General features: G+C 35.7%; 1 protein-coding gene and 1 long non-coding RNA gene across 2 annotated transcripts in view; one reads left to right on the forward strand and one right to left on the reverse strand.

Moving 5' to 3' along the window:
- agbl4 (AGBL carboxypeptidase 4) overlaps nucleotides 1-26,595 on the forward strand; it is a 486,475-nt gene that overhangs the window by 69,007 nt on the left and 390,873 nt on the right. The gene's annotated exons all lie outside the window — the stretch shown is intronic.
- LOC141286553 (uncharacterized) lies at nucleotides 15,380-17,452 on the reverse strand. The gene is made up of 3 exons (XR_012339291.1): nucleotides 17,403-17,452; nucleotides 16,714-16,801; nucleotides 15,380-15,734 (listed from the first exon to the last, which is right to left on the reverse strand). It is a non-coding gene; the product is annotated as an uncharacterized lncRNA (long non-coding RNA).

Genomic DNA, 26,595 nt, shown 5'->3' on the forward strand with positions numbered 1-26,595 from the left:
GGTTAAAATGCAGAATTTAAAATCTAAAACTTTGTTTCCTATCAAAAGTAACAAAGCACAAAGCTTATTGCGATTTATTAGATGGGAGGTACGCTACATGTTCCGTTCATTAAATGAAAACAGCCTAGACTAATCGATTAAAATCAAGAAATTAATATTTTGTTACCCAGCCCAAGAATCCATAATACAGTCCATTGTTTTTTTTTAACAATGTAAATGAACTTGCTGTGATTTTTGACCAATTTAATGCATCGTTGCTGAATAAAAGTATTTTTTCTTAAAAAAAAATAAAAAAAATAATTGTAAATATTTTTTACATTTATTAAATTTTATTTTAATTATTTTTTAAATGTATTAAATGTTATCACATTTTTTTTAAATAATGCAATACTTAATTATTAGTACTATTTGTATTTATTTATTAATTTATTTCACATTGGACAATATCAAGACTGCTTTGTTATTAGGTCACTTGCAACACTATACTGAAACTGAATGTTTATGCGAGCATTTTATTTAATATTGTCTATTTGTCTGTATTTAATGTCTGAGGGAAAAAAACACCAAAGAATGCTACATTTCAATTTAGTAATTCATTAAATTGGGAGAGTTGAGTTAGACGTCTGAATTTCCTTTTGCAAAGAAATGTATCATGCAGATCTAATTAAATTTGTCTTCTCATTCATAATGTTTTCTCGCAGCGTTTTTGTTTTGGCAGGCAGTGACGCTCTGTTTTGGCAATCTTTTGTTCCGTGGCCTCCTTTATGCTTTATAATCTTCTGTCTACATTGCATTAGTCTCTGAAAAATCCCCATTGATGTGAAAATTTCATTAAAGTTTGACTGGAGCTAAACTAGCAATTTTTCAGAGTCCTCGTGTGAGTCTGGGTTCAAAGTTAAAAGAGAGGACAGTTGACTTTCTTTGAGGGTTCAGACCACATCTCTTCTCCTCGAGTCCTGACTCGTGACAGGACTGGCCTTGGGGGCCACGATTCAGACCCGAGCTCAGGATTTCAGAGGCCGGATCACCTGTGGCTAGTCTCTGCTCTTTACTAACTGTCTGTTAGAGATAAGCTGTGTGTGATAAGATGTGTGCAGTGAAGGCTCAGAGCCATAGCTGCGAGGGAAATGTGCCTATGTATCACAGGAAGCAACGACTGCTGGTGAGCTGATAGTAACTTAATAGCTTTATGATACAGGGAGGGGAAAATGTTCGCTGTCTTACCTATTTCAGCCTAATGTCTGTACATACACCCGACACACACACACACACACACACACACACACACACACACACACACACACACACACACACTCGGAAGAGGAGAAGGGGGGCGGTAAGTCTGTTATCCACCAACACTTTTTTTCATCTGGTGAAAGAAAAGGTCAGTTTAATCTCAACACAGGCTTATCAGACTCTCTTTGCAGTTAACAGAGATTTTTTTTAAATCGCCTAACTAATTCTCACCTCCCAATTAATATTTCCAAAACACATTCCTACGCGGGTGAAGATATGTTCAGCCGTGTGTGGCGATAGGTTTCCTGGGCTTAATGGCATTTGCGTGCAGGTCATTTTAATAAATTCATCAATTACAACAGAGTTCAATTTAGTCTAGCCGCGAGCCACAGCAGTGCACAGCCGTATTTTCAAGAACATTACAGTTGCTACTCTTCTTTTTTTCTCCTGCCTGCAAAAGCCAGCAGGGTAATTTGCTAAAAAATTACCTGTGTTGCCTTGTAATGTAAGCTAGTCTGCGTAATTTTAATACGCAGCGACACAAACGCACAATGCACTTGAGCTTTCTGATGAGATTCAATGTCGCTTTTCATTCTCAGCAGTTGTTTGTTTTAGTCCTAGTTTTTGTTTTAATAAAAATATCCTTTAAATTTTGTCAATGTTTCATCATGCCATATTCACTCATTTCAGTCATTTGTACTCTGACTAAAATGCCATATAATTTAATTTGAAGAGACCATTATATATAGATTGTCAACTGTACATTTTAATAAAAAATGTAATTAAACAAATCACCCTTACTCTTTGTATATCTCAAATGATTGACTTTCTGAGCTCTTAGCTGCTTTAATATATGGCCAAAATAATCAGAACACTAGTATTAAGTCAGTTATTTATATCTTTTACTGTAGTGTGTCAGTAGGAAATATCAGTTTACATTTCCAAACATCAACTTTGCCATTAATTGTAATAATCGAGTGAGATTTTTGTTTGCACAAGGAGTCTGACAACAGCCAGTGCTCCACACGGAGATCTGATCTCATCGTCATCCAGTCTGTCTGGAATGACAAAAAAGAAACAGAACAGACTGAGACAGACTAAATCCAGAAAACTGTGTCAACGTCTCCAGGATGCTTCAAGAAACCTACCTGGAAAGCTACAGTGCTGTTAAAAGTTTTAGACACTTGTGTAAAAATGCTATAAATCAGGGTTCTGTCAAAAATAATGTCATAAATAGATTAACTAAATTAAATCAACATTTGCTGTGACCATCCTTTGCATTTAAAGCAGCTTTTGCCCTAGGTGCACTTGCAAATAGCTTGAAGCTGTCCTTCTGGATTTAGTCTGTCTCAGTTTGTTCTGCTTCTTCATGTCATTCCAGACGGACTGGTTGATGATGAGATCAGATCAGATCCAAAATCTTGCTGGATTATTACAATTAATGACAAAATGAATGTTTGGAAATGTAAACTGATATGACTGACACACTACAGCAAAAGATAGAAAGAACTGATTTACAACTGTTTTTAGCTGGTGAAAATACTAGTGTTCTAATAATTTTGGCCACCACTGTAGTTTAATTCTATAATTAAGCCGACATGGTGTGTTTTCTTGGAAAACAAGCTGGTCTTGTTAATATTTGGAAGTCATTTTTCTAATTTAGCCTCCTTTACCTCTTTGGTGTGTCAGCATAATTGATTGAACTGATTTTGATTGAATGAGGTCCCATGACTAAACAGGCCAATTAGTGTTTGGGAATGAAATCTGTCGGTTAATGGAATTGTTACAGTTTTATTTTATTCTCAACCGTGTTGTCTGTTTGTATGTTCGTCTGAGGCCATCGTGTAAAACAGGTCATTGTTTGTGTAATAGGTTGCCAAGTTGGGTGTGTGTTTAGCGGGATTACTGGTGATTTCTCTGGCAACACAAAGCTCGGCATAATCTCCTTATCATCAGATGAATTCCCAATAATCCTGTTATAACAGCTAACACTCTGTTGATCACAGAGCCGACTCACTGGCTAAAAAAACCTTTGATTCCTGCCACTGACTCGGTTAAAGATGGGGCATTGGACGCCTGCAATTGCTAACTAGATTTTTACATTTCCTCAGGCAAATGTTAGTGATGCTTAGCCATGCAAAAGTCACTGCCAGTATGATTGCCAGGGCATGGCTGTGGATTTGCTAAAGTGTTAAATGTGGTGTTCTGTTTAGATACTAGCTAGGCCCAAGTGTCGGAAGCCTCGTTCAGAAAAGGAAAAATATCAAATCTGATCTAAGCTTTGTTCAATTTTTCTCCATCTGAGCAATCCACAGGTTCCTCCACACTAGAAGGTTCTTAGGTTGAGAACCAAGGCATGGATAGTCTTGCACAGGAAGTGCATAAAGCTGGCTTGTCCCTGAAGGGATCATGGGTAGTTCAGTAAATGCTCATTTAGGACTGAGATGGCTGAAGCTTACATGTTCTTATGGATTTTACAGTGAAAGATTCTTCACGTTGAGCTCTTTCTGTCTCGCTTACTTTCTCTTTGTCTCTGATCTGCCAGCATTTGTTCATAATGAGATTCCTACAGGACGGGAATTCCAGGGAGAGACAGGCGTCTGACTGTACATGCTGCTGGCTTTCGCTGCAGCCCACATCCTCTGAGACGTGAGAATGAAGAAGAAAGAGAGGACAAGAAACACACACACATCAAGTATTGCTAAAGCACTGGCTACTGCCTATTGCTTTTTTGTCATCCCTTAATACAGTGGTACACTATCATTTGACTATTCTGTTGAATTATTCTCTGTATTATCGATTCTTTAAGACTTTAAGAAATAGTTAACCTAAAAATGAAATTTCCTGATAATTTACTTGTTGTTCATCGGAACAGATTTGGAGAAATTTAGCATTACTTAGCATCACCAGTGGATCCTCTGCATTGGATTGAGCTCAAACATCTGATAAAAAACATCACAATAATCCACAAGTAATCCACACAGTCCATCAATTAATCAGCTGCTTGTTTGCAAGAAAAAATCCATTAAGGCATTTAAAAGAAACTGTCGCTTCTGGCCAAAAGTGTCCACAGTAATGCTTCCTCTAGCAAAAAAGTCCATTCCCTGTTGACCTCTCACATCAAAATCCTCCAACATATTTGTTTAGAACCGTTTTGGACCATTATCACTTGTAAATGGTGCTTGATCTGTGCATTTCTCTTCTGATTTAAACAACTTTTTTAATGGATACAGCAATTTTATGGATAAGAGGACTCAACGGTTTTGAATTTAAAAACATCTTAATAATGGATTAGTTTATTTCTCTAAAAATGTTCAGATGAAGAAACAAACTCATCTACATTTTGCAATGCCTAAGGCTGAGTACATTTTCAGCCATTTTCTTATTTATGGCAGTTGGACGAGATGAGTAACACTTTGTTTAGATGTTCTCCTAAAATCCTACCCCTAAAGTCCATGCAATAAATATCCATGTGACCTTTGCTAGTAATTTGTGCACATATTGTGCAGATGTCCAAGTAAGTAGATGCATTTGCGTGAATATGATTTACTTTATGACATACAAATACACAGTGTTGTGGTTGTTCCAGTTATACATAGAAGCAAGAGGAATAATTGACAGGTTTGGGTTGGTTGTATGTGTATTTGTGTGCTTTACAGGCCCAATCGTGGTGCTTTATGTGAAAAATGCTTCCCCTTTCCCTTTCTCTCTTGCTCATTCTCTGACGAGCAGGCGCGTGTCACCCAGAACGAACATGTTTAATTTCCTGTCAGCACTGGGTGTCTTCATTTTTTTTTTTTCCCTGTTAAAGCACAATGCACACGCAGAACCTTGTCAGCCATTTTCATCTGCGATTTCCCCAAGGCCTGTTCCTCTTTTCTGTCTCCTCCCTCAATCATATGGATTCATTAGCTGGGGGTTTAGAGTTTAAAACCCTCCTCCTTCTTCTTCTCCTCTCTTTCTTCTGCTTTGAAGGAGAACCTCCTGAGGTTCCTGCAACTGGTTGATATATTGAATCTGACAGAGTTTAATCTGCACTATAGAGCAACATTGCCTGTAAGCTTCTGATAAACAAGTGTGATTCTTTAAATAAATATGATTGTAATACATAAAATATAAAACCAACTGGCACTGAATAGTTAGTAAAATATATTTTTAAAGAAATTCATAATTCTATCCATCACGGACACATTATAGCAACAGAAAATACATACTTTTAAAATAGATGTATCATGATTTTCAGAAAAATGCATATGTGTATGTAAAGAGAAGAGTTTTGATGTAACTTTTACATAATTCCCATACTTCCATTTCATTTTAATGACTATTCCTCTTCTAAAATATAAAAAATAGCAATATAAAAAATGTGTAGGTGTATCCAGGTGTGACTCGTAGTGTATCATAAAACCTCTTGAAGCTAAACACATTAGTTTCCCTCTGTATCAGTGGGTTATGATGTCTTGCGTTATGAATATATGTTACTCTATACGGAGGCAGTGAGTGATCAACATATGCTTGAGATGTTCTTTGGAATGCACTTGATCATTTTTATTATGCCACATTGTTGTATTGGTGTGTGTCTGTGTGTGTGCATGTAGGTGAAACTGAGAGGTTTGTATGTGAGCAAGAGTGTGAAGTGTATGTGTGTGTGTGTGTGTGTGTGTGTGTGTGTGTGACTGTCGCCTGGGGAGATGGCAGTGTTTCGTGTGCATATTGAGGCGCGCTGCTCCCATATGATGATTTATTACTTCTTTTAGAGATCCTGCCTGGCATTTAGTGGAGTCATATTGAAACCCACACGCCACCAAAACAAGCTATGACACTTAGATCTGCTGTGCCACATGCAGAGATTGTGTGTGTGTGTGTGTGTTTGTGAGAGAGTGAATAAGAAAGATTGTTAATTATAGTAGTTCTGGACCTGGTGGAGCCTGTCTTTACATTACACCAAATACTGTCCTCTTATCTATAGAGGTATCATCTGTAAAAAGTTATAAAGTAGTACATGTAGATGTCTGTTTCATCTTTATCCTTCTTTCTTTCCCTCACTCTCTCTCTCTGGTTCTCCAGAGGGAAACAGACAGTAGATAATAGGTCTGAAGAAAGATCCAGGCTCTGGTGTTCCATACTAGGAGTGCAGCAGTCCATAGTAGGTATACCAGAGGTCAGAGTCAATTTCAAAAGGAGCATTTACTCTATATCCAGTCCACACCTTCACACTCTTGATCATAAAGCACCTCTGTTAATGTGTGTGGCCAGATATTAACAACAAACACCCCCTCTATCCTTGTGATTTCCCCCAGTGGACATTTTTTTGAAGATGTGGGGGTTCGGGTTCTGGCTGCAGATTACTGATAAGGATTTTATGCACCAAAAGGATGTTCACTAAACCACAATGTTACATGGATGATGGTGCAAATGTAATTAGTGATGCTGACTAAAGCTTATGCTAGTTTGCACAAACCCCTAACCCCAAAGTAAATTGCTACATCAACTTATTCTTCACTAATTGGGCATGGACATGGATTATACTGTATTTCAAATCATGCAGCATATCAGGAATGACATGTACACTACCAGTCAAAAGTTTTTGAACAGTAAGATTTTTAATGTTTTTTTAAAGAAGTCTCTTCTGCTCACCAAGCCTGCATTTATTTTATGGAAAGTACAGCAAAAACAGTAAACTTTTGAATTATTTTTACTATTTAAAATAAATTTGAATATATTTTAAAGTGTGATTTATTCCTGTGATTAAAGCTAAATTTTCAACATCATGACTCAGTCTTCAGTGTCACATGATCCTTCAGAAATCATTCTAATATGCCGATTTACTGTTTAAGAAACATTTTATGATTATTATTATTATCAATATTTAAAACAGTTCAGTAAATTTTTTTCAGGATTCTTTGATGAAAGATCCAAAGATCAGTATTTATCTGAAATAAAAAGCTTTTTATAGAAATTATAGAAATTAATAATTTTATTTAGCAGGGATGCTTTAAATTTATAAAAAGTGATGATAAAGACATTTATAATGTTACAAAATATATCTATTTCATCTAAATGCTGTTCTTCTGAACATTCTACATAGCTGTTTTCAACATATGTTTTTTGAGCAGCAAATCAGAAAATTTAGAATGATTTCTGAAGTAGTAATTTTGCTCAAATTCAGCTTTGAAATCACAGGAATAAATTGCATTTTAAAATATATTCAATAGAAAACAGTTATTTTAAATAGTACAAATATTTAAAAATGTAATCAAATAAATACGGGACTGATGAGCAGAGACTTCTTTTAAAAAAAACTTTAAAAATCTTACTGTTCAAAAACTTTTGACTGGTAGTGTACCTAGCTGTAGGTAGTAATTGGACTAAAGGCCTGTTCACACTAAGAATGATAACAATAACTATAATGTGTGCTGCAGTTATGTTGTCTACAACATTAAATGTTCAAGCTCTTTTAAGTCTCTTAAAGCAGTGGTTCTCAATCCTGTTCCTGGGGGACCCCTGTTCTGCACATTTTGCATGTATCCCTTATTTAACACACCTGATTGAGATTTTCAACTCATTAAGAGAGAGATCCATGAACTGAACTAACGAGCTGATGATCTCAATCGGGGGTGTTAAATAAGGGAGACATGCAAAATGTTCAGAGCAGGGGTCCCCCAGGACCAGGATTGAGAACCACTGTCTTAAAGGATTCTGATTGGCTGTCAGTGTTATTGACATTCATCGAAACTGTGCTAATTTGCATCTTTTCAAAAACAAGTAGTTGTTGGGTTGCACAAATTATACATATACCCCCGGTTTCACAGACAAGGCTTAAGCCTAGTCCTAGACTAAAATGTAAGTCTGAGCTGTTTCAACTGAAACAAAATTGCACTGATTGATCTTAAAATATATCAGTGTCTTTGTTTTGTCTCAAGATGCACATCAGTAGTGTTTTTTTTCTGCATGTTTATAAAAATTACTTAAATGTCCTAATTGAACTATGGCCTAATCCTGGCTTAGTCTAAACCCTGTCTGTGAAACCGGGCCTGTATGTATATTTAGGCTGGTTTCTGGGTTTAATTGGGACATTTTTTGGGAAGCGTTTACATAAGACATGAGTGGAAGATTAAAATTAAAATAAACCAAATGGTCAGTTAATAAAAAAAAAAGAAAAAGAAAAAAGATTAAACAGCTTCTCAAATGATAAATCAGATGCTTAAATGCAATTTTATTTCTGCTTTTGGGGAAGCATAAATCATAATTAAAATCTAAATTAAAACTATAATTCAATTATCAAATGATAAATGCAAATGTCAAAATCAACATCAAAAATGGTTAATAAAATGCTCAAATTGAAATAGCAAAAGACGAAAACAAGTGATCGAACCAATACCACAAATCACAAAACTGACAAAAGTATCACATTGTGTTTCATGTTATTTTTGGTATAGTTTATGCTTCATCAAATGGGGACATTAAATTCCATTTAACATTTTATTCATCATTTGAGCTGCCATTTTGGGATTATTTATTATTTCATAATTTGAGCATTTGTTTTATCATTTTATTAAAAAATAACAGTTTTTTTCAGGAATGCAAAGGTCTAGAGATGCATTTAATAAAAAAACAACAACAACTTTGTGGCAAAAAAAAAAAATGAAAAAAAAAAAATGTAGATAAACTTGTGAACCTTGCTCATGGCTAGTTGACCAATGCCATCCATCCTTAAAGAGATCATAAACTGCCTCAGTTTTTTTTTTTATTTTGTACTGTTCTCTAAGATTTACTTATGTTATCAAGATTTTTATATAAAAAAATTATAAGTAATAAGCAATTTTCTGTCCTGCTTTTGACACCCCTCATCAGAACGATCTGTTTAAATAGGTGTGGCGGATTGTAGACTCGAAAGTAAACGCCCCCTACTCTATTGACCTGTGTATGTTTGACATTCTACATCCTTCACAGATGGACGTTGCTGTGATTTTAGGTTTAAAATGCATTAAATACACAGTACATATCAAACAATGTGTTTAACAGACAAAGCAATGACCATCATAGAGTAGAATATTTCAAAAGCTGTCGTTTTGGCAGACTGCATTTAATATAAGCTGTTTTTAGATTAACAACAAAGTTTTGAGTTCTAAAACTTGCAGTTTTTATAGTACAATGGCCTTTTATATGTCAAAAGTTGAGAGAAATTTTGGTTTCTCAGATCGTGACAGCTTTAACATCTAGGGACCAGAGGATCATAGAGATTTGTGGATTGGTTCTTTTGACTTGGGCCTGTAATAAGCCTCCCAGTAACCACTGAAACTGCCTTTAGCTACTGGATAGTAATGTGCTTAAAACATTCAATGCTTTGCTTATCTTCATACAGTACATCTTATAGTAGCATAGTGTCATGACTTTTGCCTGAGCAACCACCATTTACAAATGTAGCTGCATGTGTTACTGTATGTGCCTCTAAGTCCCTCTGTTGGTGTATTATTTATAGAGGTTGACCTCATCCTGTAGGCCTTCAATTACGGTTCTACCGCAGCTAACTTGATCTCTACAGCTCCTGCTCTCACCCTCTCATCTCAGGCCATTAAGTGTGTGTTTCTGTGTACATCTCTGAATGTGTGTGTGAGTGAAGCTTTACAGATCTTTGCATTCTCTTCCATTCCCTCCCATCATGCTTTGCCCTGCCCTCACCTTGTCTTCGTGTGTGTTTGAATTGGCAGTGACAGCTGTCTCACCCCTCCGCACAGACAGACATCGCTGTCTTACTTACCAGTTGCCCTGAGGACCACAAGTACTGCTTTATTCTCAGGAGGAAGTGAAGTCACTGTGTTCACCTGTGTTCTCAATGCACTTCATACAACAGACATGGTGAGGTATATGCAGTTTTATACAACAAGTTAGTTCTGGCCCACAGATTTATAAATTAATATTTCAAAATCACCAAAACAACTGACTGGTTTATTTAAAATAGCATACAGTGCAATTCAAAAGTTTAGGGTCTGTAAGATTTGTATGTTAGGATGTGCTGCTTATTCTAGTATGCTTTTATGATTTCATTCATCTGTATGAGTAAGTCATTGCAATATTCTCACAAACAATTTGTTTTAACACACTAGAACATAACCAGTCATGTGTGTTTGAAGATAGTAAATTCTGTTATGGCTTCATTGGAATTATTTCTGTTGTCAAAGCAAAAGTAGACAAAGAGACTGGCAGTTTTGTTATTAAAATGCAAAATTACTCCAAATTACCATCTTGTTGATTGAACGTTGTATAAAAGAAATATCACAGTCATCATGCTGTTTGTCTGATTCTCAGCATGGCCTGAAACAAAAAATATTTTCAAAAAATATAGTTGTAATATAGCTTTGTGTAAGGAACAGACTAAAATTTAGGTCAGCGCTTACTAAAAAACAGGTCCTTGACACATTCAGGAGAGAAATAATGTCTCAAATGAATTGTTCTTGTAAGTTGGATCTTTTCTGTTCAACCCCAATGAACCGATCACCCAGAAGATTATAATGAGTATTTTACTTTGATTTAACACAGAATATTGACCTAAATGTTAGAGATGCACAATATTAGATTTTTGCCGATATTTTTCGAAATCATTTTGGCCGATATTTCCTTTTCTTTTGAAACAAAACCAAGTCTAACAACTAAAACTAATAGACATTAAATTTTTTTTTGTTGATAAGAGTACATTGAAATCTTAAAAAAAAAAAAAAAAACTTTTAAACTATTAAAATCAATCTTTGATATTTTGATTTAATATTAATAGATGGTCTAATCCGAAAGAGCTGTAAAACTTCTTAAAATCTTTTAAAGCTCCTGTATTTAAGTTGAAAAAAAAAGAGACATATTAATAAATAAATCTGTCTATAGCTTCTGACCTTTAAATCAAAACAGACTCGTGATTTCATGAGATCAGTTACTGCTTTATTTATTCAGAAGGCAAGTATCTTAATGGTATTGTAAGATTGTAAAAGGGATTAATTACACATATAATTTATAATTTAGCTCAAAGGGAAATCGAATATGATTCAATAGGGAATTTGAACAGAATCGCTTTTTTTCGGCTGTTCAAGAGTCGACCTGCGATTCATTCACAAGCCGTAACAGAAACTCTGCGATGGACATTACTATCCAGAATATAGTGAAAACACTATATATTAGCACAGTAGCAAAATCAGCAGTTTAAGACATTAACTTGTAAGCACAAAACACAAGATACTTATCTTTTCTAATAAAAATATGATTTTAATGGATAAACCTAACACATACAAACTAAACTAACATAAACACACGCATTCACACAGGTTGCAGAAAGAGAAAGTGAGGAAAGAATGAGTTTAAAGGAATGAAAATATGAAGTCCCAAGTTAGCAATATGTGCAATTGCTTAGACCTGAACAACCATCAATCACTTAATTAACCCTCGTATTGAGTCTCTCAAAGAGGTTATTAAACTTTATATCAAAATGCACCAGTTCAGTAAGATTCTGGAGGTTACTTGCGCGTTGCCTTTGGGAATTCCTTTGGTTGCGTCGCTTCAAAAAGGGGCTTTCCCGAGGTTGCTGATTGGTTGGTGGTCGGTCAATGTGATGTCTTCTTGGGCGTTGGCTGGATATGAGAGTTGTGCGTGCGCTGATAAAGTTCAGGTCAACGAAGACGTTTAAGTCGGTCGCGGCTTGCACAAACTTAACTAGACACGAAACTCTCAACGGAAAGAAATAAAAAGTATTAAAGTAAAAGACAGCAGTGGAATGGTCTCCTCATGTTTCCTTTAGAGGAGCGTCTGGCACACAGGCCAGGCAGCGTCAAGACGCGGCGTGAGAGACGTAAGAGAGCTTATAGTGAAGAGATAAGAGAGAGATTTTAGGGTGTCCTGGGTATTTAAGCTCAGCTTTTGGACACATCCCAAAATGGTGTCTTGACCAATTAGAACAATGTCCGAAGTCCGGTGGACTGCTGGTTCCTCCTACCAACCATAAATCACAATGTTATCTTATTAGTCCCGTGATCCCAAATTCCCGCTCTTTGCAGAGATAAATTTGGACATGATTTCTATAACAAGACTATAATACATTTCGCAAAGAATTGAATTACAGGAACATTTTGAGAATGCGATTTCCAACTCAGACATATCAAACATCAATATAAACCATTAAACTATTCAATAGTTATCAAAAGGGACATACACAATGAGTGATTAAAACATAATAGACAAATGTGTGGGTTACATATATGATAGGAAGTTATACATAGAAATGAGGAGTTGCTCCTTAGTTCTTTAGCACATTTTAGGCGCATATGTACATCAATAGACAGTTTTCTGTGCCCTTCTGTGAGGGTCTGTTCTCTAAGCTGGGAGGTCAAAAGTTTAGGGAAGGAATTTCCGTTGTGTCCTGTGTGTGGGGGAAAACCAACCATATCGCTAATGACTTTAATCATGTGATGTTCAAAATGTGCATCTCTTTGACAATTAATCTTGGTTACTTGCTCCAAATTTGACAATCTCCTTATTCGAAGGATTTGATTATGAAGAAGTGTCTTTGTGTTAATTTTGCGAGTTCTTAGTAAGTTAGGTTTGCTTCAGGCTGGCGTTCTGGCGCCAGGCTATCAAACGTCAGATTTATGACGGGCCTCTTGTGGAATGTACGTCTGTAGAAGTGTTCTAACTTCTAATAGACTCTCTTAAATTGTCTGATTCGCGCTGAAATCCTACAGTATTGTGTATGTTACTTATTTTTATTACAAGTAGGCCTACAAATAAATAAAAAGGCCTTACCGAACAGGCATTAGGACCCGCAGGAGGCTGTTGCTGCTGTATGCGCTAGTGGCTGTTGACTCAGACTGGGCACGTCATTCTGTACATACATTCTCAAATTAAATGCGGTGATTGTTCAGGCAAAAGTTTGCTTCAAGAATGACCAAACTGCTCATGTGATCTTATTGCTAGAACACCCTGACCACGTGATCTATTTGTCTTTTCGGCAAAGTGTATTGGCATATATATATATATATTTTTTTTTTTATATCGGCCGATTTCGATAACGTTCAGATAATATTGTGCATCCCTATTTATTGGTCAAGTCATATGAACTACTTTTATATTTCTTCTGTGGTGCTTTTTTGTCCTTTTTGTAGCTTGTTAGGACATGATCATGTATGTGTGCTAAACAGCAGTGTGAACACTCTTCATAACGACTTATTTTTCTGCTCCATGGAAGAAAGTCAGATTTGGAATAAACCCTTCAGAAAGTGAATCTCTTTTTGGTGTAGAGAAAGACAGAGATGGACAGAAAAAATGGTAGACATAGAAATGCCTGTTTGTGTTCTTGTAATGTTTGTAAGTCTGAAATAAGGTGGGAGCGTGTGCAGAGGGAGAATTGCTTTTGTTAATTGATGTGAATGAAATTGACACCCCGGTCAACACTCTCCAGTCTTATTCCCAGCTGCCACACACAAGCCAATCAATGCCCATCATTATCCGCCAGCAGCAACCTCATGTAATTAAACTCTTCCCGGAGCAGTCTTTATTTTCAGCTTGCTGCCATGAGTGCATGTGCAGTCCCAGAGCAGGCCTGATCTTAGATCAGCGCCTTTCGCCTCTCGTGAAGTGCCTCCTACAGCGGATAGAGGCTTGTCTGGGTCAGCTCGGGTCTTAAAGAAAGCTTTCTTTAGAGCAGGACCGCATGGCCCATTAAAATCTCATCGCCTCCCTCGGGCTTCCAGACCAGCTTCCACCTCCCCGTCCCACGTCGCCCGAGGATAGTTCTAATCTAATCAAAAAACTGCACTTTCCTGTAGAATTTCTTCAACCGTTTCGTGTTTAGTGTAGCTTACGCAAAAAAGCATGTAGCACGGAGTACTTAAAGAAATTAGAAGGAAATTGAAACAAGTAAAGGAAGAAAACTTGAAGACTGGCACTCTGCCTAGCTTCCCAGCTACCGGCATAGCCAAGACAGAGAGATGAGCTGTCCGTCATCCTGAAATCATGAAATCACCACCCCCGCCACACAGCGAGACGCTCTCTGCTGGGCTGTTTGCAAATGAATTCATCTGGAGATCATTTTACCGTTTGGGGTGTCTAATTTCGGCCGCGGGACGGTTTTGGCACCTGATAAAATTATGAGTGAGAGTGCTTGAGAATGAGAGAGAAAGTGAGGCAGGTGACAGTCAGGGTTTCTTTACCTTTGTTTATGCCGCAAACGTACATGAGATGCTTCTAAGCGCTGCAGGTCTGAGTGAAAAGGCTTCAAGGGCCCTTTTCAAAGACGCTTCTACCTCTTTAGCTGATATTTTCTTCTCCGAGATGTGTATAGCGTGGGAAAGGAATGTGACACACTGCATGTGAAAGATACCCAGCCACTGCCTCCTCGGCAGACTCTGCCGCCAGCCACTTTTATATTTATTTTCTCTCCGTGCACACACACTTAGTTTGGCGCTCGTCTTTGATACAATTCCAAGAGCTGTCAATCAGCCTTCATGTAATGCTTGGCTGAGATGGAGAGGAGGATTTGGATGTGTAGCCGTGCTCTTCCACAGTACAAATGTACACTCTGAGTGCCAAAACAGATCAGGTAGAAATTACAAACTTTGCTTAGAAACTTGGTTTTAACTGAGTTGAACTGAGTCTAGTGGAGTGTGACTGTGTAAGTGTGCTTTACACTTACACCAGACACAATGCAACAAGTATTCAGTAGTGAGCACCTTATCTGTTCGACAGTGTTTTATGTTTAATGTTTAGTTTATGCTGATTTTGAACCTTAAGATCACACAAGTTGTAGTGTTAGTGCACTGTAAAAAATAACCTATAGAATCTACTCAATAAAATTGAGGTAACAATTTGCACTCAGTTTGATTGGGTAGATTCTATCCTATATATTAGAGTAAAAAATACCTATATTTTACAGCTATGACTAACTAAAAAAAAGTAGGTAAATTCTAAGTAATATTTTTGAATACTAATTAGCTATAAAGATTGAGTAATATTTACTCTATTTTAGTAGGCAACAGTTCATCTACTTAATTATTATTTATAATAATTAGCCAATATAAATAATTACACATTTATTCCAGAGAGGTTAAATTTACCTAAAAAAATAATTGTCAGACACAGGATATTGCATTTTACTTTTTATTAACCAAATAACAAACATTTCTTCTTCAAACAAATTAATTAATGCATTCAAAAGAATCCTCTTACAATCAATTTAAGTGAAATACAACTTTATATGATTGATGTTACATAAAACCTCTTAAACACTTCCCATTAAAATAAAAAAAAATCTATTAATGTCTTCATGCATGTCAGAATATGTGCTAAAAACAATAATCTTAAATGCTGTCCCACATTTTGTCATTTCAAACTATATAAAAACTGACTTGACATGATTTGTTAAAATGATGGCTACAACACTTGAAAATGAGAGGCTGGGTCCTCCTGGATCATGCATCACCAACATCTTCATCATTTGATTTGTGTCCCTCAAGTTCACCCTCCTGTTAGAAAGAAAAACAAGAAGCATATAATTTTATTTATTTTTAAGATTTGTTTAAGCATATTAACATGTTCCAGTACATTGTTTTCTTTGTGATTCTACATTGCTAGCATGATGCCATTCTAATGTTTTGTTGAGGTGTCTTTTTTATAAAAGTGGGCCATGATATGTTCCAATACAAAAAACTGGATTAATCCCCCAAAATTTAATGTCAAGGATAATTAATTCTCACATGTAATTCGTAAAGAGAATTTAACTCCCCCTCATGTTTTTAGCAAATAAGACTTTTGTTAATCTTCAAAACACAAATGGCAATAGTTACATATTTCTATATATATAATATTTCTATATCATTATATTTGCATATAATAAATCAAATCTGAGAAATTTCTGTCCCTCCACTGAAATTCTTTTCACCCATAACTGAGATTTTAAAAAGTTCATAAAGAGATTGTAAAATAAATTTATGTGAGTTGAGTGGATTAATCCAAGTCTCATAAAGAAGCCTGATGAATTTATATGATGAACTTCATAAATTGACATGTAATTATAGGCTTTGTTTTCGTAAATGGAAGCTCAAACTTGTTTGCCTGAAAAGTGAGAACCAATGAGGTTTTGTTCTCATGCATCAAGCAAGTAGGGCTGAGCTTATGTTGGCTGATGAATGTAAATGTATAAATAAAAGCCTAAATTAAATCTGTGTATCACTTAAAACGATTGTGCCTCTTAAGAAGACTTGGATTAATCTTAATCTGCTCAAAGTATTTCTTTTTAATGATCTTTTCATGAACTTCTTGAAGCATGAAGAGATTTGGATGAGTAGACTTTCATTTGATGGACAGAAATCAGTCAGTATTCATTCAAAAATATATATTAATTTGTGTATTAAATCACAGTAATTGATATTAGAAATAAAACAGTGGCATCTGGCCAACATTTTGTGTATCTGTTGAGATGCCTGGAGTTGATCAATAACATACCTGACAATCCAGAAAGAGCTCTTCTTGGTCTTCCCCTGGATACTCAATAAGGCAACATACACTGTCCTTTTTCCATAATACTCCGGAACTATACAGACATGGAATTTAGTTGTTAGAATTTAGTTTTCAAAAAGTTCATATTGCAATGTATCTGCAACCTCAAGATCACTCAAACACATAACTCAAAGTGAATTGACAAAATATATAAAACTCAAGATAACATAAGATCACATAAGGAATATAAAATGCATTAAGCCTACAGATATCTATCTTTTGTTTTTGTCGGTTTCACAACAGCACACGCTAACCGCACATTCATGCTAACCATTAGCTTGGGGACTTAACATTACCTGTAATGTTAGCTATAATACCAAGTGTACATAACACATTATTCACTGAGAGACAGTATAGTTAGTGTACAGTACGGTTTGTTCACAACTTAGCATCACGAATGAAGCACATCACACGCAGACATACGAACATTACGAAGACGAACGCAAACATACTCACAAACGCATATTTTCGCTCGCTCGCTCTCTCTCTCTCTCTCTCTCTCTCTCTCTCTCACTCGCTCGCTCGCTCAACCACGCTCGCTCGCTCAACGTTAAAGCTGTTTGCTCATTTTAGCCGTATACATAAAACTAACGACAGGTAATATATTTGAATCACAAATGTATGTTTTTACTCACATTTACCGGTGCCATTTTTGGACAATGTTCTCAGTTTTCAAAGCTAGTTTGACCAACCACAAATTCTAACAGTCAATCTTTCATGACTGCTGTGGCGCCGACAACATAACACAGAATCGTGCTAGTACAAAATATTTCTGTTGCTCTTAACTTCAAACAAACATTTTAACATTTGTATTCATGATGATATCAGAATGTTTTAAATAAAACGTACCTGTATTTCGACACATCACTGTCCCGCCATTGGCACAGAAGACAAGTATCCAGTGATTCCCTCCTGAACGTTGACGCATGCGCACTTTGTGGTGCTGTAGCACCAGTAATATATACCGAATATTTTTCGGTATATATTACTTAATTCTTTCTTGTTGCATTTATTACTGTAAATTAATAGGTAGTGAGGGTAGAACTTACCCATTATTATATATTTTACTTCCTGACTAATATACTTAAGTAAAATCTAACTGTTTTTTATGGGTTGTATTTAATACCCCCCAGAGTAATTTTTTACAGTGTGTTAACTTCTAAGTATTGTTAGTGCAATGTATATGTCTGCACTTTGCCAGCTGCTCTGTTTCTAGTTTTTTTCCTTTTTTTCCCTTAAATTCTAACGTTATAATATACAACACTTTAAAGGACCCCATGGAAATGTTGAACTCCACTAAGGCTATGTCTACATTAATTCATTAATGTAAATACATTAATTGGGAAAAACTCCCATCTCATTTTCTCCAACTTCCAACGTCCTACATCGCTGCAGAAGTACCGACCAAGTGTTTACAAAATGAATGTGCAAAGATCAAATGCCCTTTACAAAAAAAAAAAAAAGAGGTAAAAAAGCGATTTTGAAGTTGGAAGAGAAAATTAGATGTTTAGACTCTCGGCTGGGATTGTTTAGAGTCCTTTGAAGCTGCATTTAAACTGCATTTGGGAAGTTCAAACTCGCAGGCATTTTTATAGTTAGCATTACTACTTTTGGTTTTCTGACTGTTTATAACAGAGAATTCTAGACAGAAATTGAACGATTCCCACTAGATCTTGCAGCAGCCTTATTCATTGTGCTGCAAATTCTAAAGCTTCTCACTTGATCTCGCAGCAGTAAACAGTGTCGCAAAATCAATTTTGGCTCCCGAATAAAGCTGTTCTGGTCTCGTGCAAGATTGTTTGCGCTGCGGTCCAAGCTGATTAACGGTCAGCGCTGCACAGCTCACACAGAGACACACAGAATTCATATGTAAATAGTTGTTTTGCAGCTTTATATTTACAAATATTAGTCCATGTCACGATTTGATTTAAATTTAATGACCTTCTTTTGATTAATTCATCCAAACTTTGACAAATTCCATCACATTCCACGTTAAACTGTAAATTCCGTTTTTATGACTGGATCAGGGTCATATGAGACATGTTGCCGTTTTACTGGCTGATTGGTCAGCACAACTTCCTGTGTTTGCATTCTGAGCAGTGAATAAGAATTGACTTCCAAATTTGCAGCGTAAAGCAAAGCTAGCGGGCATAACTAGGTCTTTTTTAAGAAAATGGTATTGGATCGGTACGTGTGTTCAAGTACAAACCGATACCGATGCTAGATTGTTTGTGGTATCGGTGGCATTTCCGATACTTGTATCGGAATCGGAACAACTCTAAGAGAAATCCTGAAATGTTTTCCTCAAAAAACATAATTTCTTTATGACTGAAGAATGATGACAAGTGGGTGAGAAAATTATCTGTCAATTTTTGTTCTGGAAGTGAACTTCTCCTTTAGTTTGAAAATGGCTTTTTTGTGTCAAAATTCTCTCCGTCCACACTAGCAAATTCTAAAACTTTCTCATCCACACTGAAATGTAGGAAAATGTGAAATTCACCTTGCTGTGCTTGCATAAAACCTCATAAAAAGTCACTGAGCGATACAGATAAGTTTCTTCAAGCAGGATAATTTTATTTTGGGAAAATATCTCAAGATTTAATGATGCTTTCAGGTCACACTCACTCGCTGTGCTTTGTTTGATCTAAAATGCAACTGCCCTCACGTTTTGCCACAGGACAGCAGCTGCGAGTACATTTTCTGTCATCTTTACAGGACAGTAGTATGAAGAGTGTACAAGATAACGTATTTTAGCAAAGGTGTGAACGTAAAAAACAGATACCTATTGGTTCAATATAAGTCACATTTTCATATACCTCTGTTTTCATAGTCCACATACAGCACAAAAACAGCGTTTTCAAATGTACCCACTTTGGTGAGTGTTTTCAAAAAGTGTAATTTTCACTAACAAAAACTCCAGGGTGGATGGAAGGCCAAAACGGAGAGAAAAACATTTCAGAAAAAGATTTTCAAGCAAAACTGTATTAGTGTGGACAAGGCCTAATTGTGTTTCACATACAACTGAGATTTCTATCGTCATGGAAAATCAGGGAATTTCCAGGCTTGAAAAAGTTAGTAAATTTTATAGTGAATGTATGTTTTTCTATTTATGGTTTATCATAAAGGGATGGTTAAATTTTTGAGCTTACAGATGGTTTAACCAAAATTAAAGAATCTGTCTTAATTTGCTCACCTTCAGGTCTGTTGAAACCTGTATTACTTCATTTATATATATATATATATATATTCATACATACAATAAAAGTCAATGAGGGTCCAAAGTTTTTTATGCATTGTTCTTACTAAAATATCCTCTTGTGTTTCACAGAAGAAAAAAAAAATCATTCAGGCTTGTAATGACATGAAGGAGAGTATGTGATGACAGGATTTTTATTTTTGGTTGAACTTGCCCTTTCAGCGGCAAGCTTTTTTTTTTTTTTTTTGTATCCATGGTTTTCTTCAGCGCAGAAGTAATTTTTTTTTTTTATGCTTGTCATAGAGTTTTTCATTTGATATGAATCATTCTTTTGAGTCAGTTTATTTCAATTCATCAATCGAACCAGTTCACAAAATGGTCTGAATAAGGATTTTTGAAAGGAAAGTTCTGCTGATATATGGATAGTTGATCTGGATCTGGAAGTGTAGGCGATGATCATTGTAGCCAATCACAGACATATCTGTTGAGTGGCCAATCAGAGGAATCTGCTCACCAGTGCTCAAAATGCTCGTGGGAAATGTTGGTATCACGTTTTTAAAAATCTGTACTTTTGACGACACCAATCTGGATTGGTCAAACCAGCTAGACATTGTTATTGCTATAGAGCAGTACAGTAGATTGTACATTTCACCCTGTACATCTTTCTTTCTCTCTGCTTCTCTGGTTGACTCTCACCTTCAATGTTCTTTGTTTTCCTCACTGTCTCAGAGAGCTCTGTCCAAACTTTCAAGTGAAATCATAAAGGAAGCAGCACACAGGTCTGGCTCCTCACACAGAATTTGTGTACCTCTTGCTTTTCATTCTCTGTGTTTCTGTTTCTTCAGATCCATAATTGGAAATTTCCACTCCTGAGCTGTCAGTTTCTCGCACCGTGTGCTCCCTGCATGCTCTTTTTAAGCCTGCTGAGGCAAATGGAGCATTGTCTCCAGTGTACGAGAAGATTTGGCCTTGTTCTCTATCTAAATTGAATATCTGCATTGTGTTATTTTTTTCCCTCGTGCCATAGATTGAAAACCGCACATTGAACACGGTATCTCATTGTGTATGTGTGTAAATGTGAAAGTGTGTTTATGTATGCACACACTCGTTTCTCCCAGTCACAGTATTTGAAAAGGTGACAGTTAAAAAAAAAAAAAAAAGTATATGAATCAGTCAAGCACTTGACAATCCTCAACAGGAATATTCCTCCCAACGCTGCGTTAATAAAAGAAACAGCATGTGGCAGTGATTAAAGTGGTTGAAATTTCAGTCCACCCTCCTTTCTCACACACTCACAATATCCAGGCCTCCGTCAGTGCCGACACATACTGGAAAATGAGTTCTTGTAGGGTTTTTTCTAATCTTTTTCAAACTTGGGGGTCATTAATAGAGCGGGTAGCTATCTGCCGCCGCAAATCTGTTGCTATACAGCTCCTTTCAGACTTTTGAAATGACAAGTGCTATGTCTAATCTGAACTTTCCGCAGACAACATATGTTGCAGATTTGGTTATTAGTGGAATTATTTTCAGACACGAGTTTGCCGTATCTTAAACCGAATAAAAACGAGATAGATAATCAAACTCACTTAACTACATTTTTGATATAAGGTGTAAGCAAACCATCTTTCTCAAATGTGAATAAAGAAAATTCTAAAGAAGACCGTTCACTCTCATAGTGTGTCAGGGTAGAAGAAGGCACGTATTGAGTTTTGTCTTTCCTTTAACCTTGTGTTCTGATAATGGAATATTTAAAAAGGAAATTAAAATTGCGAAAAGAACAGTGGCGACAGGAATAATAACAGCACCATTCAGAGATGCGGTTATTATCTTTAAAATACTAATCCACACAAACCAGAGACTTCAATAAAAATCCGCTATGGTTGTGTGCATAAAAAATAATTATTTTTGGCAAATTTGAGGTAGATGGGCTACTCTTAAGAAATTCTGAATTAATGTTATTTTTTTCCATCAGTTATTTGTATGCATTTCATATTAAATGTTTTTGTGAAATAATTTATTTATTTATTAATTTGTAGCTAAAAAAGCTAATTAATTAATGTAACTTTAGTTTATGTTTTCAATGTCTTTAATTACCAGTACTAAGTAATTTAATATTTAATAATGTTATTTATAATTTGAATTTAGGTCATTTTAATTAATTGTTTTATACAGTATACATTTTAATTGCATTATTTGATTTGATATTTAATTGCATTATTTTATGTATAATCATTTTACTGTATTAATCAATTTGAAATCATTTTCTTTTTTAAAATCATCTTAAATGTTCTTAATTTTGTTTTTATTGTTGTGATTATTATTTTAATTTTTTATGATTTTTATGCTATTGTGATTTTAATTCCTTTTTATGTACAGCACTTTGAATTACCATTGTGTATGAAATGTGCTATATAAATAAACTTGCCTTGCCTTGCCTTGCCTTAATTAAATTTTAATAGATTAAATTTAAGTCTTTTTAATTATTGTAACTAAACAATACATTGTAGTTAATAGAACCTTATTTTGTCTTCAATGTCTTTAATTACCAATAGTAATTAATTTAACATTCATTTAAATTGAACATGTATTTATTTTATTTAAGCTAACTAAACAGTTATATTTAGGGCCCGAGCCCAAAAGGGCGAAGGCCCTATTGTTCTTCTAAGGATTCTTATTTGTTTTTTTGTTTTTTTTTATTTTTATTTTTTTTCAACCGTTGGGGCACTTTTGGGGGCCTTAACATACTCAAAAACTCTTGAAAATTTGCACACACGTCGGAATCTGCCGTCGTCCGGACGCCACAGAGGCTGGGACCCGGGCGTGGTTCAGGGCCTCTACAGCGCCCCCTGGAACACAGTTTGAAAACTTGATGTACTGCGCACACATACTTGCACGTACTCATATGAAACTCGGTACACATATAGAACTCATCGAGCTGAACAACTTTTGTACTCTATGTCATGGGCTCCACGCAACAGGAAGTGGGATATTTAGGGCTGTTTAAAAAGCGCATGCTCTGGAATTTAACGTACTCCTCCCAGGGTTTCCATAGGATTGTCACCAAACTCGGTCAGCATGATCTCAAGACATTGGGGACGCTAAATTGCGAGGAGATTTTTGATATCTCGAACGGTTTGGCCGTGGCAAGGCGACAAAGTTATGGCGAGAAATGAGAAACAGGAAGTGTCTAATAACTGTTGCACACATTGCCTGATTCTGATGAAACTTCACCAGTTTGTTCCTTGTATGATGCCGATTCCATAAATGTGACTATTATGAGTCAAAGTTATAGCGCCACCAACTGGCAGCAGGAAACGTGTCATTTTCAAAATGCTTTGAAATCAGCCTCTTAATTTTACTCGATTTTCTTTAAACTTCATCAAAATCATGTCAAAACACGGCCGATAAGAATATGTAAAGGGGTCGATGATAAATCAAATGCTGTTGCCATGGCAACGTGTCAAACTTTAAAATTACATTCCTGTCTTTTCGAGGCAGATAACATGCTTAGAATTTCATGAAACTCAACACACACATCAATATTAATGATAGTTAGACACTGGCAAAAGGTCATAAATGGGCGTGGAGCAGGCACTCTATAGCGCCATCTTTTGACAAAAGTTGGGGGGTTAGTTTTTCCTACAGTCACCAAACTCTGTACTTATATTGTTCTCATCAATCTGGACAACTTTCTAAATCAAACTCATTAGCTAAGACCAACAGAAAGCCGGCTATTTTGATTTGAATGTGGATTTTTTGAAAAATCAGGTAGTAAACAAATTCACACTACTCCTAAGAACAACCAGCTTTTCACACCAAACTTTTTTAACATGAAGAGAAGATTCTGAAGATGTTAAATTGCGAGCGGATTTGGGATATCTCGAACGGTGTTGACGTGGTGATTTTTTAAAGATGTAGTAAAAAACATAACCCTAATTTTTTATATCTTTAAAGTGCAGCATCCAAACTCTTTAAAACTTTTTTCACACATAGATCTAATCATTCTGAGCAAGTGCTGGAAATATTAATTTTATACAAGCTTCAATGAATTAAAGAAAATTAAAAAAAGAACTCAGAAACCTGCTGTCACTCTGGGTGAATGTCTCTACAGTATGTGTGTGCGTTCAGTCAGGCACAGAGAAGCTCATTATTGCAGGGGGGAGGGGTGAGAGGCAGAGAGGGTGACAGAGTAGAGAGCCATTCTACAGACCACCTTTGAACAAAATGCACATACTGTATGTAGTGTAATTACATAAATATGTCTGATCTTTGAGAGTCTGATATTTTGAGAAAATATAAAGGGTCACTAAGTCTTTCATTGTTCGTATTTTGCAGTTGTTGTTTTTTATTTATTTTTTACTTAACTGTACCATGAACTTGTCCTATTCAGTCACATAGCAAAATATTTAAAAAAATACAACTTTTTAGCATGATCAATTTATCTTCATTGATAGACAATATTTACATAGTGTTATTTATTGAATATAAAATAATAATAATAAAAAATTAAGACAAACTTTGACAACAAAACAAACGTTACTGTTATCTCTTCAAAACATCTGAAAACCATAATTTTAAGAACAGTTATAAATATATATATCACCCCGTTAAAATACTCAACTTGATTTTTAAAGATATTTTGAAAGAATGAAGCGTTTATAGAGCACTTTATTGTGTATTGCTGTACACCCACATGAACTGTGTTCATGTTCATGTTAATTCACTGTACATAAACTTTATATGAATACTTTTTTTTTAGCTTAATATTAATTAACATTAATAAATGCTATTTATTTATTGGTCATGTTAACTGATATAGTTAATTTTAACAAATGAAACTGAATGGCAACATTTTATATTTTGTGTGTATGTGTCTGTGTGTTGATTTTAAAGTGTAACCCTTTCAATTCTGTAAACTTAAAATCCAAACTAGCAGATGGTTACTGTGAATGCATGTGCCAACTGGGCACCGTCTTCCTTATTGATTCTTAGTTATGACAAAAATTGATTTTATACAAAAATATATTATACAAAAATTGTACAGATAGGTAACAATGACATTTAAGCAGAAGTGGTGGATATAAAGGAAGCAGTAATAACATTTTGCTATCATCATGAAATACATGTTCTTATTTGTAGCATACTGGTTCACAGTTGGCATCTATTTGAAGTCCTTGCATTGATTGCATTTAATTAAATCAACATTATATTTGGTCAGTCTGATCTTGAGGCCTTAGAGATGTTAAATTGTGAAGATCTTGAGTTTTCATTAAAGGGCATGTCCGTGATGGCCTGACAAAGTTTGATGTTTCTGCATAGACATAGAAGTTGTTATAACTTAGCCTGAAAATGTCTGATCTGCCACAAAATTCACAGGTTTGGTAAGAGTCCTGGCCTGAAGACACCTAAAGACCAATATTCAGATATTATCATAGCGCCACCTGTTGGCAGCAGGATATCTCATATATTTCACTAACTCAAACACACCAAGGTCAATCTGCACCAAACTTCATATATTTGATAATAGTGCTGGCCTGAACACATCTACATGCCAATAATCAGTTATAGGCATAGCGCCACCAGCTGGCAGCGGCAAGTTTGGCACATTTAAATGACTTATGACATTTTTTCTATATTTACTGTATTAAAAGCATACTGCCCACCGTTTGCTGTTTTCCTGAAGCCACCGGTCGGCGGTGAGCCCGGGTGCGAGGGCCCGTTCATCGCTGCTCGCAGCTTTAATTACACTTTGAAATGATATGTCTTACTTATATATAATTCTTCCTAAAAATTTTAATTCTGTAATTATTTACTTACCCTCATGTTGACAGACCTTCGTTCATCTTCAGAACATAAATTAAGTTATTTAAACAATACTGGAGCTTTGTGACCCTGCATAGACAACAATGCAACTACCACATTGAGGCTCAGACAGATGCCAAGAACTGACATAGAAGAGAAGAAATTGAGAAGAAATCTTATTTTGGTTTTCTTTGCCTGCAAAAAGTATTCTTGTAGCTTCATAACAATAATGTTAAACCACTGATGTTACATAGACTGTTTTAACAAGGTCCTACTACCTTTCTGGGCCTTAAACCTGGTAGTTGCATTGCTGTCTATGCAGGGTCAGAAAGCTCTCAGATTTAATTAAAAATATCTTAATTGGTGTTAGGAAGATGAACAAAGGTCTCATGGGTTTGGAATGACATTTTTGGGTGAACTATCCCTTCAAATAATGTCAAACTGACTTAAAAATTGAGTTAAAACTCGTATAATTTAAAAATGAAGTTGAAATGGAAAAACATGTTAAATCTTTGTTAAATCAGCCACCTTTAGTAATGCATTTGTTATGGTATAACTAAATAATTGCATTGACTGTTTTATGCCATGTAGACTGAAACTGACAGGTTGCTTCGTATTTTGCCAACTCACATTCAAAAGGCAAAAAGCAGGAGGAAAAAGCCCCCGTTAGACGTCAGGAATATTAAAGAGGTGAGAGGTGCCTTGTGAGTGATGGGTAGACAGGCACTGAGTGACCCTGCCAATCAGGTGAGCAGTGATTTTAAAGAGGCCTTTTACTGTCACAACACTCACAGGCAGTCTGTGTCTCTCTCTCTTTCACCCCACATGTT

This window comes from Garra rufa, chromosome 15, assembly GCF_049309525.1.
Source record: "Garra rufa chromosome 15, GarRuf1.0, whole genome shotgun sequence".
NCBI lineage: Eukaryota > Metazoa > Chordata > Actinopteri > Cypriniformes > Cyprinidae > Garra > Garra rufa.